Source organism: Anser cygnoides, chromosome 6, assembly GCF_040182565.1.
Source record: "Anser cygnoides isolate HZ-2024a breed goose chromosome 6, Taihu_goose_T2T_genome, whole genome shotgun sequence".
NCBI lineage: Eukaryota > Metazoa > Chordata > Aves > Anseriformes > Anatidae > Anser > Anser cygnoides.
In genome coordinates this window covers 20,154,069-20,168,761 of record NC_089878.1, presented here as the reverse complement: position 1 = coordinate 20,168,761, position 14,693 = coordinate 20,154,069, and the positions used below count along the sequence as shown (strand labels likewise).

Sequence of the window (14,693 nt, the reverse complement as noted above, 5' to 3'; positions counted from 1 at the left end):
TTTACATACATCCAGTGGTCCTGGTTTTAAAGTTCAGGTCCTCGGGCTAAGCAGGATCCCAGCTTTCCCCGAGATCTCAGTCTCCCACAGCTGTGTGCTCCCACAGAGCTCGTCACTTGCTGCCCACATCCGTTGCCCATACACAAATGACAGCTGACAAACGGGTAGCAATAGGTCTGCAAGTCAGATCAAGGGCCTGGCACCGAACCTGAGGGGACGGAGAGAGAAAAAAGAAGGAAAGCTACCTGCTGTGCTGAGCATGGTGCTGCGGCCCTCAAGCAGGCGGCAGAACTTGCTTGGAGCTGTTTGAGCAGGTCCTTCAGCAACCAGCAATGATTTTTTTTTACTGAGCCGGGCTGAAACACACTGGACGCTGCCCTGCCCTCGGTTCAATGTTTGGCAACTTTTCTTGTAAAAGAATGAAATAAAGAGGCGGTATCTGAAATGAAATATAAGTGGACAAGAGAGACATAAAAACCGATATAGTTGTGGTTAAACAGTGGAAGAACAATTCCAGTTCACACAGGGCAAAAACACGACCCATGGAAGCTGCCAGAGGCAGCGGAGCGTGGCTGGACAGGAGCTGCGCCTGGGGAACAAAGCTGCCAGCTCCTCTGCGAGTATTTCAAGGTTTTATCATAGGAAACACTGCGTGCCAGGAAAGGTGTGCAGCTCACCGTTGGCTACCACTTCTTGCCTTTCATCTTTTTCTACCTCATTTGCAATATGAGCACCTCGCCTCAGCCCCCCCCTTCTCATCTGGCAAAGCATCTGTGGTGTGCAGTGGATTTGGGCAAGGGTACGGGGGCCAAGCCGCAGCGAGGCTTGGGCACCGCGCAGCACCACTCCCTGCTCGGATGGAAACCCAGAACAATCAGGCCCTTAATGTGCTACAACCCATTTGCCTAGCCACATTTTTGACTTTCCGTAAATAATGTGCTAAATGGAAAAAAGGAGATACCATTTTTCCTTCTTTCCCCTGAGTTACTGATAACAAGACAAGTTCCTTCCCTTACAGTTTGTGCATATAAATGTGATTAATGTTAAAAAAAAAAAAAAGAAAAAAAAAAAAGAAAGTGCCAAAAATCTCTTTCTCTCTCTTTTTTTAAAGCATTGCCCTTTTCAAAACAAGGGGAAATTCAGTATAGTTTCAGTGCCACAGTGATCAAACAGTGTCACATCACTATGGCAATTGCTGCCCAGGCCAGGAATACAGATCAGCTTTAATTGTGCAACGCCTTATTGCTGGTGCATGTCAATCAGAACCTATGAATTGAGAAAAATTTGCTCTGTTCATTCTGTTAAATGATGTATCCAATTAAACCTGTTAGAATTCATGATCTTCAGTCAAGGTTAAATGAAAGTAGTTACTCCTGTCAGCTAGGTGATTAAATGCTGCCTACATCAGGCACATTTATGTGCAAAATTAAAATTTTGGTATAAAGCATGAATCTTTATGCATGCCAGTTAATTATCTTGCGGTTCCTCCATTTATTAAATGCCCACTGCATTTCTTCTTAATCATCAGCTTCCTTTCAAAACTTATTTCATCCTCTACACTATACCAAATTTCAATGTTTAAAATGAAATGCTTTCTCAATGAAAACTTCCTCTTTTCAAGGGTTTGGCTGTTGCTACGTTACTGAAGATGGCCATTAACAGTTTTTTGAGTCATTATGCAGAAGGCCGACTTGTGTTGTTTTGTTCGACTCCGGGAGCACGCAATAGGAGCCCCCTGAGCTGCCGCCAGTCATCCCCTCCTTTGCAGAACTCTCTGAGTTTTGCTGCACGTCAGCCAACTTCAGCGCACGGCCAGGCAGCGGGAAAACGAGCAGCGGTCGCGCTCCGGCTGCCTCGCACAGGAATGGAAGGACGAGGAGACAGCAGGGTGTGGGCACCCGCAGGCACTGGGTCCCTGCTCCAGCGGAGCTGTGGCCAGCCCACAGACACCAGAGCCACCACAACGTGGGCTCCAAGGGCTGGCCCCTGCCTCCTGCCAGCCTTCAGCCTGCACCTGCATTCCCTTCGGTTTGGCAATGTGATGTGTCCCGTTTGCCCTAGGTAGCTACCATATTGCAATACCGTACTTTAATTAGAAGGAAAATAATGTGTTGCATGCTTAAAATTAAATTAAATTGCATATTTATATTTATAAGACACAGTATTGGCAGGATCTAAATGCTGCATGAATTGAGGAACCAGAATACAGGTGTATTATAGTGATTTCTAGCTGAAACAGTTGCTACAAAAGCATACAAAACAGAGCAGCACCAAATGTTAATTTAATACCCTCAGACAAGGCTCCGTACTCGTACAAGCACAATTTCACATATTCTGTGTGAGCATTTATCCCCTTTCATTATGAAAAGGTATTAAGAACCTTTGTTACAAACAAGCAACATACAAAATGTCATACCACTTCATGACTACTAATGAATAATGTAATTTAAAACAGACTGGGAAATAAACTAGTATAACACATTCAACTAAACTAGTACTATAAATATGCACAAAGTTGTTATTAAAGATAAATGCACACAGTAATTTTCTACTTGTAGGTTTTACAGGTATAATTTTGAATCACACGATATTTTTTAAAACACATCACAGAGATGGGAGCCAACAGAAAGCCTGACTGGCAGCGATTCCCCGTGATCAATAAGTGATGTCTCCATCTATCTTTGAGGGCCCACATAAATTACCCCGTGGCAGTGTGAACCTGCAAGATGGGTGATGCGATTGATGCGTTCAGGGTCACAGCGGGCAGTGCCCGATCAGGCGAGGTTTCCCCCTATGGCACTGCGGTAGAGCAGCTGCATTCGCAGAGCTGGGCAGGAGCCAGCAGGCACCCTGGGCAGTGTGGCCAGAAGCATCATGAACCAAGCTCCCCTCAAATCCCCGCTCCTGCAGGGTGGCTCATTTTCTCCCTGTTGTGTGAGCTTTTTAGTGCCTGGGATCAGGTCAGCAGCACATGGAGGCCAAGCACAGATCGGCCTCGCCTGCAGGCCTCCCTGGGAATCCACAGAGAGGGAAGCAGCAGTGCCTGCTCTTGCCTTCCCCACCAGCAGCAGCCTCCTCTCCGTGCCCAAGGCAGCAGCAAGCAAAAGAGCTCTCCTTTCCTGCTCCCGTCAGCTGCAGATAACAGAAAAACAGGTATTATTTTCCTTTTCTGTTCAGCAACCGTAAGTCTCTCTAGACACCTCGACAAAAGAGGAATAAAAGGGAACCTTCACTGTCACAGAGAATAATTCCTCCGGGCCTCTTGCAGGAGATGGTGTTGCACCAGGGAAGGTAGATGGACAATAAGCCTCTTTGGAGGTTGCTGGGATGTCTACTGCTGAACTGCTTCAACCTGCTTGGACCATCTAGAACTTAGATTTAATGTCTGCTCTTCTTTCTCCGAGTATTCTCTCACTCTGATCCTTTAAACCCAGGTATCATAAGCTGTGAACACCAGGCCCACTGTGCCATAATGTTACCTCGTGAAAAGATACCGGGAGGATAATTTATTTCTGCTCAAAAAAAAAAAAAATTTCCCCATCTTAAAATTGTGATTGTTAGGCTAGCATCCCATTGAGATTAGAGGAGAAAAGAGCTTCAGCGTCAGGTTCTGTCTAAAATTTTAAGGAAGGTGAGCTGCACTACTGATTTACCTTCAGCATACTGCTTTATATCCGTAAGAGCAAAACATTTCTTTTTAGTGGTGATTAAATTGTGCAGAAACTGACTGACACTGGTAAGGCACACACCGCAGTCTGCTTAAACAGACTGAGAGCTGCACATCAAAGGCTGCTTAGTCACAAGAATGTAAGTGTGCATACACACACACACACAGAGGTTTATTTGATTTCACAGGCAATTTTATCCTTGATATACATATAAGGCAATATATAAAGATAAAATAAAATTGGTGTGGAATTATCTATTTTTAGTAGATAGATATACAAAGAATTTGTGGTTTAGATTATAGTCATTTTCAGGCAAAACTTACTTAGAAAGTAATTAAGCATATTTTATCCATTAATTCGTATTTTTTGTTTTGCATTGTGCTGCTGAAACAAAACTAAAAACTATGGAATGGAAGGATATTTTTTTTTCTGAATATTATAAATGAATAGAACAAGGGTTGTTAATGTTTGTCATTTTCCTTATCTGTACACATGAATATGTTATATGCTCATTTCCATTGCAAATGGAACATCAGAATGATCATTGCAAACTGAAATATACTGTACATTTCATTACTTCATTTCTTTGAAAATACCACTGACAAAAATAATCAATTGCGAGTATTCTCGTACTAAAGCTTTGCAACTCAATGAAAATTGACTGAACTAATGGCGTCTGTCCAGAATAAAGCAGGCATCATACTCTGGAGGGTCATTATTATTCACTGCTGGAAAAAAGTCAGCCTATGGAGCCCTGAATCATGACAAGGCAACTGTGCAAGGTGCTGCACAAACATGCAGTCGCTCTGTTTCTGGCACACCTTTCCTCTGCCCTCCTCACGTGTAATGCGACAACATGAAGGCAGAGAGGAGACATGACTCCCTATTACAGCCACATTCATGAGCAAATACAGAAGAGGGAGAAGAACTGTTTGAGCTAAAGGATAAGGTTTTCATAAGAACAAACGTATAACACGTTTGTGGATATATTCAGATCGACAATTAGGAGGTTTTTAATCTATCTCAGCAGCGAGGTTCTGGAGATGCATTCCTACAGCGGCTGTAGGGCACGAGATGCCTCCCCAGGGTTAGGGAGAAACTTGCTCTGGTTCAGAATTGGATTATAGGCTTTAGCTTTCTGTCCACTACTCTGTTTACTGCAGAATGTCTCATTCTCATTTGGCCCTAGAGAGCTGCAAAATGTACCAATGAATTAAAAAATATAGCGAGATGCAGTTTCTAGTCCAAAGTGTGACTTTTGTCATAGAAAACAGAACCAGAGGAAGAAAGAGGCATAAGAGCAGGGATTAGTTCAGGGCTCAGAATGACATTTGATGATACAGTAAAAAACTGCTCCAGATGGAAGGAGGACAGGGACACTTCACAACACGATGAAGCTCTGTCAGTCGGAAAACAAAAATAATGTAGAATAACCGCACAGGAATAAAATCATAGGAGATACAACAGGAAGGTAAACTGCATCCTTCTGAACTGAGTGGAACTCACAACCATGTACGCTTCGTCTTACTGCTAATGGGACAATAGGTCATACCCTGAAAACCCTTACTTATGCAAGTAATCCCACTGAAATCAATGGTAACCCATGACTGTAATGACTGCTTCCTTGTCTCCGTTAGGGATTGCAAGGTCAGGTCCATTTTCTGTGCAATATTGGATGAATGGTAGAAAATCAATAGCTCTATTGAGACTTCTTCTTTTGGAGTAAAAATAAACCTGGATCATTTTAAGTTCAAATGCTTGTTGTTCCTGGGTGTTCTTATAAATTCCTTTTGAAAGCGAAATGGCCAAATCAAAATGGAGCGAAATGCTCGCCTTTTTGGTGCATTTTACAGCTTGTTTTTATAACTAACTTTGCAATGCTGTAAAGGGCAAAGGCAACTTCATCATTTCTTTGTATTTTTTCTCTATCAATTAAAATTGATATAAGCTCAAGTTTGCAGTTTTATAATATTTTTGTTTAAGCAATTCCTTATGTTCAAGTGACTCAGGGACGGGTAGAAGAAAGAGAATTGCAGAGTCTGTTGTTTCAGGAGTACTGCTATATTATGGAAAATGTCCTGGTCTTTTTTTTGCAACAGAGAATTCAAAGGAAGGAGTTTCTTTTTTAATGAAAAGATTTTAGTGCAGCCGTAGAAATAAAACTCGTTGTGGAGTATTGCTTTGGTACCATGGAAAACTTTACTCAGTTCTGTTCACATTACAGGTTATTATTGTACTTGAGGCACTGTGGAGCACCTTCAACTATTGTTTTGTTTAGAATGCCTAAACCTAGCTTGGTATTTATATTCTTAGCTTGCTATGAATCTACAATTATACCTACTTGTGATTGTGTACAAATTGACTTTTCATACTGAAATATGCTAAATCTCTGTGTTTGGTTGTGTTATACTTCACTCATGGTGGGTGACAAGGAAATTATGATTAATCCAAGGAATACAAAAAAACTATTTTAAGCTTTTTCTAATAGCTCCAAGTTTTTCAGCTGCAATGGTGAACCCTCGTTGACTTGAATGGAAGTTTAAGACCTGTTTCATTACGGTGTAGATGTGAAGTGCTCAGCCTTATGTCTGGCATGAAGAGTAGGCTGTGTCAAACAGTTGTTACAAAAGAGATAAACTCACAGAAATAACGGCTAATTCTTCTAACCTTGATTATTATCAAAAGTGCTTAGAAATGTAAAGTCTGCCAATTAAGAAAATGTATTAATGAATAGGAATAGGTGTGTTTTCTCTCACAGGGAGTTCTTTAAAATTTCGGAGAAAAATTCTGCTTTTGCAGAGTGCTAAACCTGAAACACTTGGTTGACTCAGTTCAAGTATTTTTTCCCAATATATTTTCCCAATATATTTTCCCAAGTATTAACTGATGGATCAGTCCAGCTTAATGGGAATTTTGGATGAGCAAGAAATAAAACTGCTTTGGTGCCCAGGGTTCCATTGAGGTGGAACTGCGTTATTCCTGGGGCCCATACATAAGTATGGACTTCTAGGATTCCAGCACAGATAGATTTATTTGTCACACCCTTTTACCTAACTCTTCACAGGGTGTTTTCCACCTGCTGTGTGACACATCAGCCATAACTTCTTCCACTCTTGCACCACTGACTGTAGATTGACTCTATGAGTGCTAACAGCATTATTCACAAAGCTATGTATAACAATAAACTGTTCTAACACATTTTTAGCTAATAATGTATACTTTTCAGATACACCATGCTTGCATTCTTTTCATAGCTGTGTTGTTTACACAACAAGTTTAGTAGCACTAACATTCTTAGTAGTACGAAAAATGTAACTGAAAATCCAGGAGAAAAATTGGGACCATTAAAACCTCACACAAGCACAGCACAATACTACATCAAGCGATCCTCAGTGTCTTCACTGCATCCCTAATTTACTTGATTGTTTGGTTATGTTTTTAATGCAAAAAAACACTAACCCAGAACAGTGAACAACATGATACAGTCTGTTTTTTAACTAACTGTACTGAATACAGTGTAAGAATAAAAATATTCCAGTTCTCGGAACAGTATAAAAATTAGGCATCAAAACAGGTCAGAGACTTACATATATCTTTTTGATGTGCTCATATGATAGGAGAGCAGATTGATAAAGGACAGAAGAAATGCTAAATATGCACCATGACAAACAGTGAAAAATTAAGTATTATAACTAACATTAATTACACTCTAGTAAGATGAATAGGCTGCTCATCATTAATGAGAATGTACACCTTTGTCTAAGTTTCACATCTACCTGTGATAAATGTGCTAATGGCGATAAAATACATCATAGTAACATTTGAATTAACAGCACACTAATAGATTGACATACAAGTATGAATAAAGCATTTAATCATAAACACTGTACCACACCCAACGGCAAATTTTCTTTTATACTTTTATCAAGCAAAATGGATAAACATTACAATCTTGTTTTAGTTTATACTGAGATAATCTAACAGTATGACCCCACACTAACCCAATATTTGCAGTCCAGATTTTTAGATACTTACAGAGTGTTTTGGGACACATTCAGTCAGTTTTACTGAACTGTAAAGGGAACTTCTGAATAGAAAGGGTGGGGCTGGATCTCAGTACAAACTACCCACTGACTCTTGTCCATGAGTCAGAGATGGAATATTCAAGCAATCTTCATGATGGACCAACTTCTATGGACCAACAGAGCCAAGGAGCTGCAGCCTCCCCATTTAGAGGAACTGGCACAGGCAGCTTTTGGGCCGTGCCCTGTGCCTCCACAGCAGCCTTACAGGGAAGGTCCTGGCGGTGGCCAAGGTCAGTCCTCTCCTAGCAGACATTTCCCTGTTCACCCACTGCCCTGCTCAATGGCCAACAGTTCCTGAGGCATCTGGGCTTGGAAGCTACTTCTGTTTATCTGAGAAGGCCACCTTGCCACGGGGCTACAGGATCTCAGCTGGCACGGAGATTTCTGGGAGTCTGCTTTGGCAAGGTACTAAGGAGTTTCTGATCCATGCCACAGCTTCAGCTGCAAGGGAGAAGGAGAAAGATCCTGATGGTGGGGTGGGAATAAGACTGGGGTCTTGCTTACTGAGGTATTAACCATCAAATAACGGGAAGAAAAGGAGTCTCAGAGAGAGGAAGAGAGAGGGACATCAATATTGGCACCTCCTGCAAGAATTCTCTTGTGCCCCCAAACATGCCCAGCAGCTACAGCACATATTTTCCAGAGTTTGTCACTCTTACCACCCACTAGAGAAGTCAAAAGCACCCACAGATCATTTCCAAGCAGTGTTTGTAAGTGCTTGTGCCCTGGTACATGGTCTCAGATGAGGGACAGCAGAAGTTGCCAACTGAGGTGATGGAAGAGGCAGCTGGAAGTGAAGATTTGTTAAGCTACTCCAGCTGGATTCCCAAGACAATGTTTCACCATTCTCTGCTGGTAGAGGAGACTTCAGTCCTTTGGCTGACAAGTGATTTATGCTGGGCACCAAGCCAGAGTGTACAGGCAGTAACTGGCACAAGCTTTCCTCCTTGTCCAGACCTGAAGCTCAAAGCTTGTCTGGGAAAGAAGAGGGATGGATTTTCCAGCCCAGCTCCTTTTCTCATGTGCTAGTCCTGAAGTCTCCACTTTCACGAAGAGCTCGGCAGGCAGTGATGAGAAAACAGAGAGAACAAGGCACCTGTGAGCCCAGTAGTAGGAAGCAGGGCTCTGGTACATGGAGGACTAACAAAAGGTATGAGGACCTGCTGTAATTCACAGTGCAAACATTGTGAACTAGTTAAACATTGCCAAGGGGGAATTGCTTTAGCCTAACAGTTTCCTGAAGACCATTCAAACAGTGCAAGATCATCAGGGTATTTTTAATGCAATTAAACAGATGGCTTAAAATACTTTATTTAGGACTCACCTAAACTGCGCAGTAGATGATGCTGTGCCTGTGCAGTACCTGTTACAGAATCCTGAGAGACATTATACAAGGTAGGTACGCTACTCAGGCACAATTCGTTCACTTGTCTGGACCATAAAAAGATTCTGCAGATGGTCAGCAGCCATACAGAGAAAAGCTGAATATCAGGCCTACTGCCATCCTTGTAAACCACACTGTGCCAAGACGACCCATGCTGGATTTGTACACGAGGAGGCTACAGTAATATCTGAAGGGAAAGGAAGGCCCCACATGCAGAACAAGGCAAGCACACACGGCCAAAACATTCCAGCTTTCCTATTCTGTCTAAACTGACGGGTCTCTCCAGAAAATCTAAATGATTTCCTACTAAAATGAATGTAGGGATTTCAGACTGTATATACATTTTATACTATTCCACACCAGCACAAGCAAGCAAGTCAGCACTGCAATACAGTATGACTGCACTGGTAGCCACCATATTCACATTGAAAACACATATTTTACTCCTTCTTTATTACACTAAGTGGTACATTACCTTAGTGCTGTTTTCCTTTGCGTTCCAGCTGGCAACTTATTGATTAGGGGAACACTTCTGAGCTTCATCCTCCCATGCAATAATCTTTATAATTTCAAATTTCTAAATGCTGAAAGTGCACTAATGCAAGTGGGAAGAGTTTCCCCTCTGCCATTTCACATACTTAAGAAGAAGAAGTTATCGATTCATATGCTCTGCTCTGAAAGTGCTTTGCAAAGGCTGTAAGTATTATTATTTTCATTTTAGCAAGAAGGAAAATGGCACACACATTGTGCTAGGTCACCCTGCAGATCAGTGAGAGAACCAGGATTAACATCAGCCCTTCTGGGTCCCTGTGCAGACACCATTCTGCTGAGCTATTTTTGGAAGGTCAGAACCCTCCAAATGAAGCACAGACCTGATACACAAGCCATTCTCACAGTATAAGAATCATTTGTGACATCTATAGCTTTTTTTCTTTGGTACCTTTTAATGGCTATAAGCTTAAAGTAAGTTCTTTGCATTAACAAAAGAAGAGCTGAAAGAAGAAAAATTTTTAAATCTAAAGCTGAAGAAATTTATACCAGTTTAACTCCTACCTGCTGCACTCTAATGATGTTAATAACCCAAGCACTGTGTCCAGCAGCAGCTGAAATTTTGCCTGCACAAACTTTGAACTGAACTCTGGGTCACTGAGATAATCGTAAGTTTTAACAATAATGGCAGAAATGTATTCCTTATCAAAATTAATATGCTTTTGGAGAAATTCATCTACCTAAAGAAAAAAAAGAAATGTATTAGATTTACTAATCATATAATCAAGTTTGAAGCTTGTAGACATTTCAATATGCGCCAGAAAAAATACCAGCCTGTTAAGTTGTGGCTCAGTGTGGAAAAGCATTTTCTCTTCTGTATTCAATATTTGGAGAAGGCAAGATGACAGTATTATGTTCACATTACAGCTACAAAGGGAAGCAAAATAGAATTTAATGACAAACTTAAGAGGACTATTCAAGGGCACTTAGCAGAAATTCTTATTCACAAAATACCAGCAGTGGTAAAAGATGGTTCAAATCCACATTCATTAACCATTCAAAATGTTAACTGGCATAGTTTTTCTGTCACTTATCTGTTCTTCTTTCCAAACTTTCCCTTCACTGAAGTTCCTTGTGACCTGAAAATACAGGTCTTTACCAATAAACTGCCTCCTACTGCTTTTTCCATATCTCCCTCATATAAATACAGTATGCAGAAGTTTAACTGCTGAAACTTAAATATACATTAATATGGAGTAAATAAAATAAAATAAACTCACATAGAAAGCAAAATACAGCTTTGCATATTTCATGATTTTTAATATTTGTTAAAAGAAAAAGAATTACAAAATTTAAAGGACCACGTGAGGGTATATTACAGTTTTACCTCATTAAAACTGCCAATATATATCATATAATACTCAATTCTGGCCTTTATTTTGCATGAGCAACTCTCACTAACATCAGCATGTTCAGATGGACTGCAGGATACTATTTTCCCATGGCTCCTATTGCTATTTTCAAATGGATAATGCTGCTTTTTTAAGCCCACACTGCTGAGTATCTTTAGTATTAGGCATGACCTTTTTATGCAGGCTTGTTCTCTGATCTCAACAAGTCTTCTGGGTAATCTAGCAATTTGCTAGCAACAGCCTCATAAAGAAAAATAACACAAAGCTTTCATTGTACATGCAAACTATGCAAATATTGTACATCTCAATAATGTGTTTTGCAATCATAGTTTTAAATGTCTGTGATCCTGGGGATATTTTAGCTCTTCCAGGATATGGGAAGCATTTCATCTCTGGAGATGAACATTATTTAATTGGGCTAATGACTGATTTACTAACAGGAACTCCACTTGAAACATGCGATAATTTATTTCTTTTATTCACCAGGGACTGTTGTTCTTCTGAAACAGATCAGTAAGAAACCAAAGTAACAAAATAGTTTAGATTCATTACTTTGCAGAAATGTACCCTTTAAATGCTTAATCTAAATGGGGCATTAACTCCAGTAGGTCAATCATTAACTTAACTAACAACTTGATTTTTCTTATTTTGTTAACTGATCAATGGATCAAAGTGTGTCTTCCAAGTACTGTCATGACTAATCCCTGTGATAGAACTGAGTACAAAACTATTAATGATTAATAACCCAGGATAAACTAAAACTCCACATATGCAGTAGTCAAGATATGATATTCATACAGGGTTTCCTGGCATGTCTTGGCTTCACACATGGTAATTCTGCAGAAAGATGTGTTTGCAGCCCTACAGAGACCCTGCCTTAAAGCATGTAAGACCGAGAGCTGAAAAGCTCACACCCTTTTAAGACTTTCAGCAGTTTTGTTACAGAATGGTCAGATAAGAAGGTCAGTTATTTCACCTTTAATTTCAGCACGATGTTACTTTGTATGGCCATGAATAAATTTCCAGTCACTCTTTTTACTGGTAGACTGGAAATTTATTCATGGCCATACATGAAACGTAAACTTGAGTTCCCCCAAGCCTAAGTCTCAGTTTTAAACCAGTAAGGACCAGTATCACAAGGCTGATTTTCCACTGAATCAAGGGGGATAGAGCAATCTGCAAAGCGTGTAGTATCAGTATTTTCTTCACCTTAGAATTGTGAAGCATATTTTTGTAATTGCTCTGTCCTTTACAAGTTCCCAAAGTAAAGAGGCACAGCTGTCATGTTTACTTCCTAAGTCAGCACTAAAGTCTGTAGTATAGTATAACAGGAAGCTTTTTTTTTTCCTGACGTATTTTGAACTCTCTTTATTTAGACTTTTCAGCCATTTACCTTTAGATAACCTGGGCTAGGCAGTGCATAACTGGAGAAGAGAGCAGAGACTGGAGGCTGGAACACAGCCCTGACATTGTAAGTCTGCTATACTATGATTGCAGTGTTAGCACTGAGGACTGTCACACCACCACTCACAGTAACTGTTCCTTCACCCACCTGAAGGCATCCACTGCGTCATCTAGTCTTGTTCTCAGGCTAACCAGTCTGCAGGGGTTGTGCAGTTACACCACTGCTGGCAATTAGAAAAGAAATGCACAGTATTTTTCCTCCCAGGAAAACTTCTGGAAACATTTGCACTTTCCCCTTCAGGGATGTGGGGCATAAAGAATATCATTTATCTTCCAGGAAATTTAGTACCTGTATGTTAAAGATCCAATTAGCATTAATGAAAAAAGAACCCCCTTTCTCTCCACAATTAGCAGTTATTGACATATATATATATAAACTGTAAGGCTTTGTGGCCTTACTCTAATTTGTATCTCATCAGAGATGCTACAGACTGACTGAGGAGTGGGACCTGATACAGAGTAGGTAGGATTCCACCTACCCATGCCATCCAACTGGACCTCAGAGCTTTAAGAGTTGCAAAGGGTGCAATGCTGAAACTAAACTTTTTGTGCCTGAAACTGTCAGCTACATGAAATTCATCAGCATGATAAGTGTTCCCCTCATGCAGTATCAATAGCCATCTTTCTTACATGGTATGAAATTAATCTTTCCCTTGAAGCAACTTCCTCTTGGTCACTATATCTTATTTTTTGGTGACCAATGGACTGGATGTGCCACAGAGGAATCCAGCACGAAGGAGATGAGGCAATGTAAACAGGTGCACACCTGTAATGTGTGTAACCTGTAACCTGTGTGTAATGCTGCACACCTCCCACTACCTACCTCTTTGGGATGTCAGCACTGCTGTCACCCGCTGCTCAGCAGAATGCTGAAAGTTAATATTTCCCAAGCCTCAAGCAGAGCAAACAGGAGCTTTTTTTCCCCCTTTCACACATGGACATTATTTGAGAATTGTAGCCTCCAAGGCACAGCAAGAACAGCGTACGTGCTGGCTAGGTGTTAGTGCCTCCTTCTATGACTGCCTGCCTGGGGTTGTCTGACATTGTCCAGTTGGAACAAGTCTGATAATGACAGCCCTCAAGAGCTGTCACAGATTTGCATTAATAGTACTTATCAGACTGAAATTTCTCAGGATTCTTAGGAGAAAGATTTTCTGTGGCACTCATCTGGGGAATCTTAGTTTTTGTCATACATCTTGGAGTCTTTATGTTTCCTAAAAACATACTGACATTTAAGAAGCATATTCTTTGGCAATGTTTAAATATGTCACATTTTGCAGAAATAAAATGGCAAAGGGGCTTGCAATTAACTTGAGAACACTTTTGGAATTTTACAAGCTCCTGCCATTTCTGTGATCTTTGATATTTTCTTGAAATATCACTAGAAAACCTATGCCTAGCAATAAAATCTCATTTATTTGGACCGTTCAAATAAATCAGATTTCTTAAATGTGCTCACACCAATTTTTCAATTACCTTCTCCAGGTATATCTTTGCAGTTTTGCAGCCTCAGTCCTCCGGACTTATTCCCCTGGCCCCACAAGGCCCCACGCTGCTGTCTCACATTGGTTACAACTTGAGTAATTCAGGACAGTTCTCAATTCTGTCAGGTTTACCCGAAGCCTGACAAGGAGACTACAAAGCTCAGTTGTAAGAAGTATAGATCCAGAACTCACAACCTGTGGAAAAAAAAAAAAATCAAATTAAGAGCAGGGTCAGTTTAGGCAAAGTCATGTTCAGACTCTTGTTGCTGTTTGGCAATTTCTGCCTAACTAGCAACACCCTGGAAAGTTTCACACCTCCATTTTCACACCTACTGTTGTCATGCTGCATGGCAAACAATGACTGGAAGCAAATGTATTCACAGCCCAATGAAACCAACCTATTTACAACCTAGTCCAGCTCAGGAAACCCCTCAACTTCAAATTCAATTGCACAGGTGCAAATGACAGCCTATTTAACACTTGATTTAAATTTCAAGGTTTTACAAATTAAATAAGCTTATTATATATTCCATACTTCTAGCTCTGAAGGATACCATTCCTACAGGAAAGCTACAAGATTTGTGAGTAGTCTATGCCATTAAATAAAAACATAATTTTGACATCCTAAAATTTAAGTGTTAACACTCTAGAAAAAATTGAGGCATACAAAGTGTCAGTCACAAATATGATGAATTTATATATTTGCA

General features: G+C 40.5%; 1 long non-coding RNA gene across 2 annotated transcripts in view; it reads right to left on the bottom strand.

Moving 5' to 3' along the window:
* Window positions 1–2,173: 2,173 nt before the first annotated feature.
* Window positions 2,174–14,693, bottom strand: part of LOC106029860 (uncharacterized) — a 34,219-nt gene continuing 21,699 nt past the window's right edge. For both annotated transcript variants that reach the window (XR_007162509.2, XR_007162507.2), the window contains exons 7-10: window positions 13,979–14,181; window positions 12,591–12,791; window positions 10,191–10,553; window positions 2,174–3,132 (exon numbers count right to left, since the gene is read on the bottom strand). This is a non-coding gene — a long non-coding RNA (uncharacterized lncRNA). The remainder of the gene's footprint in view (window positions 3,133–10,190; window positions 10,554–12,590; window positions 12,792–13,978; window positions 14,182–14,693) is intronic.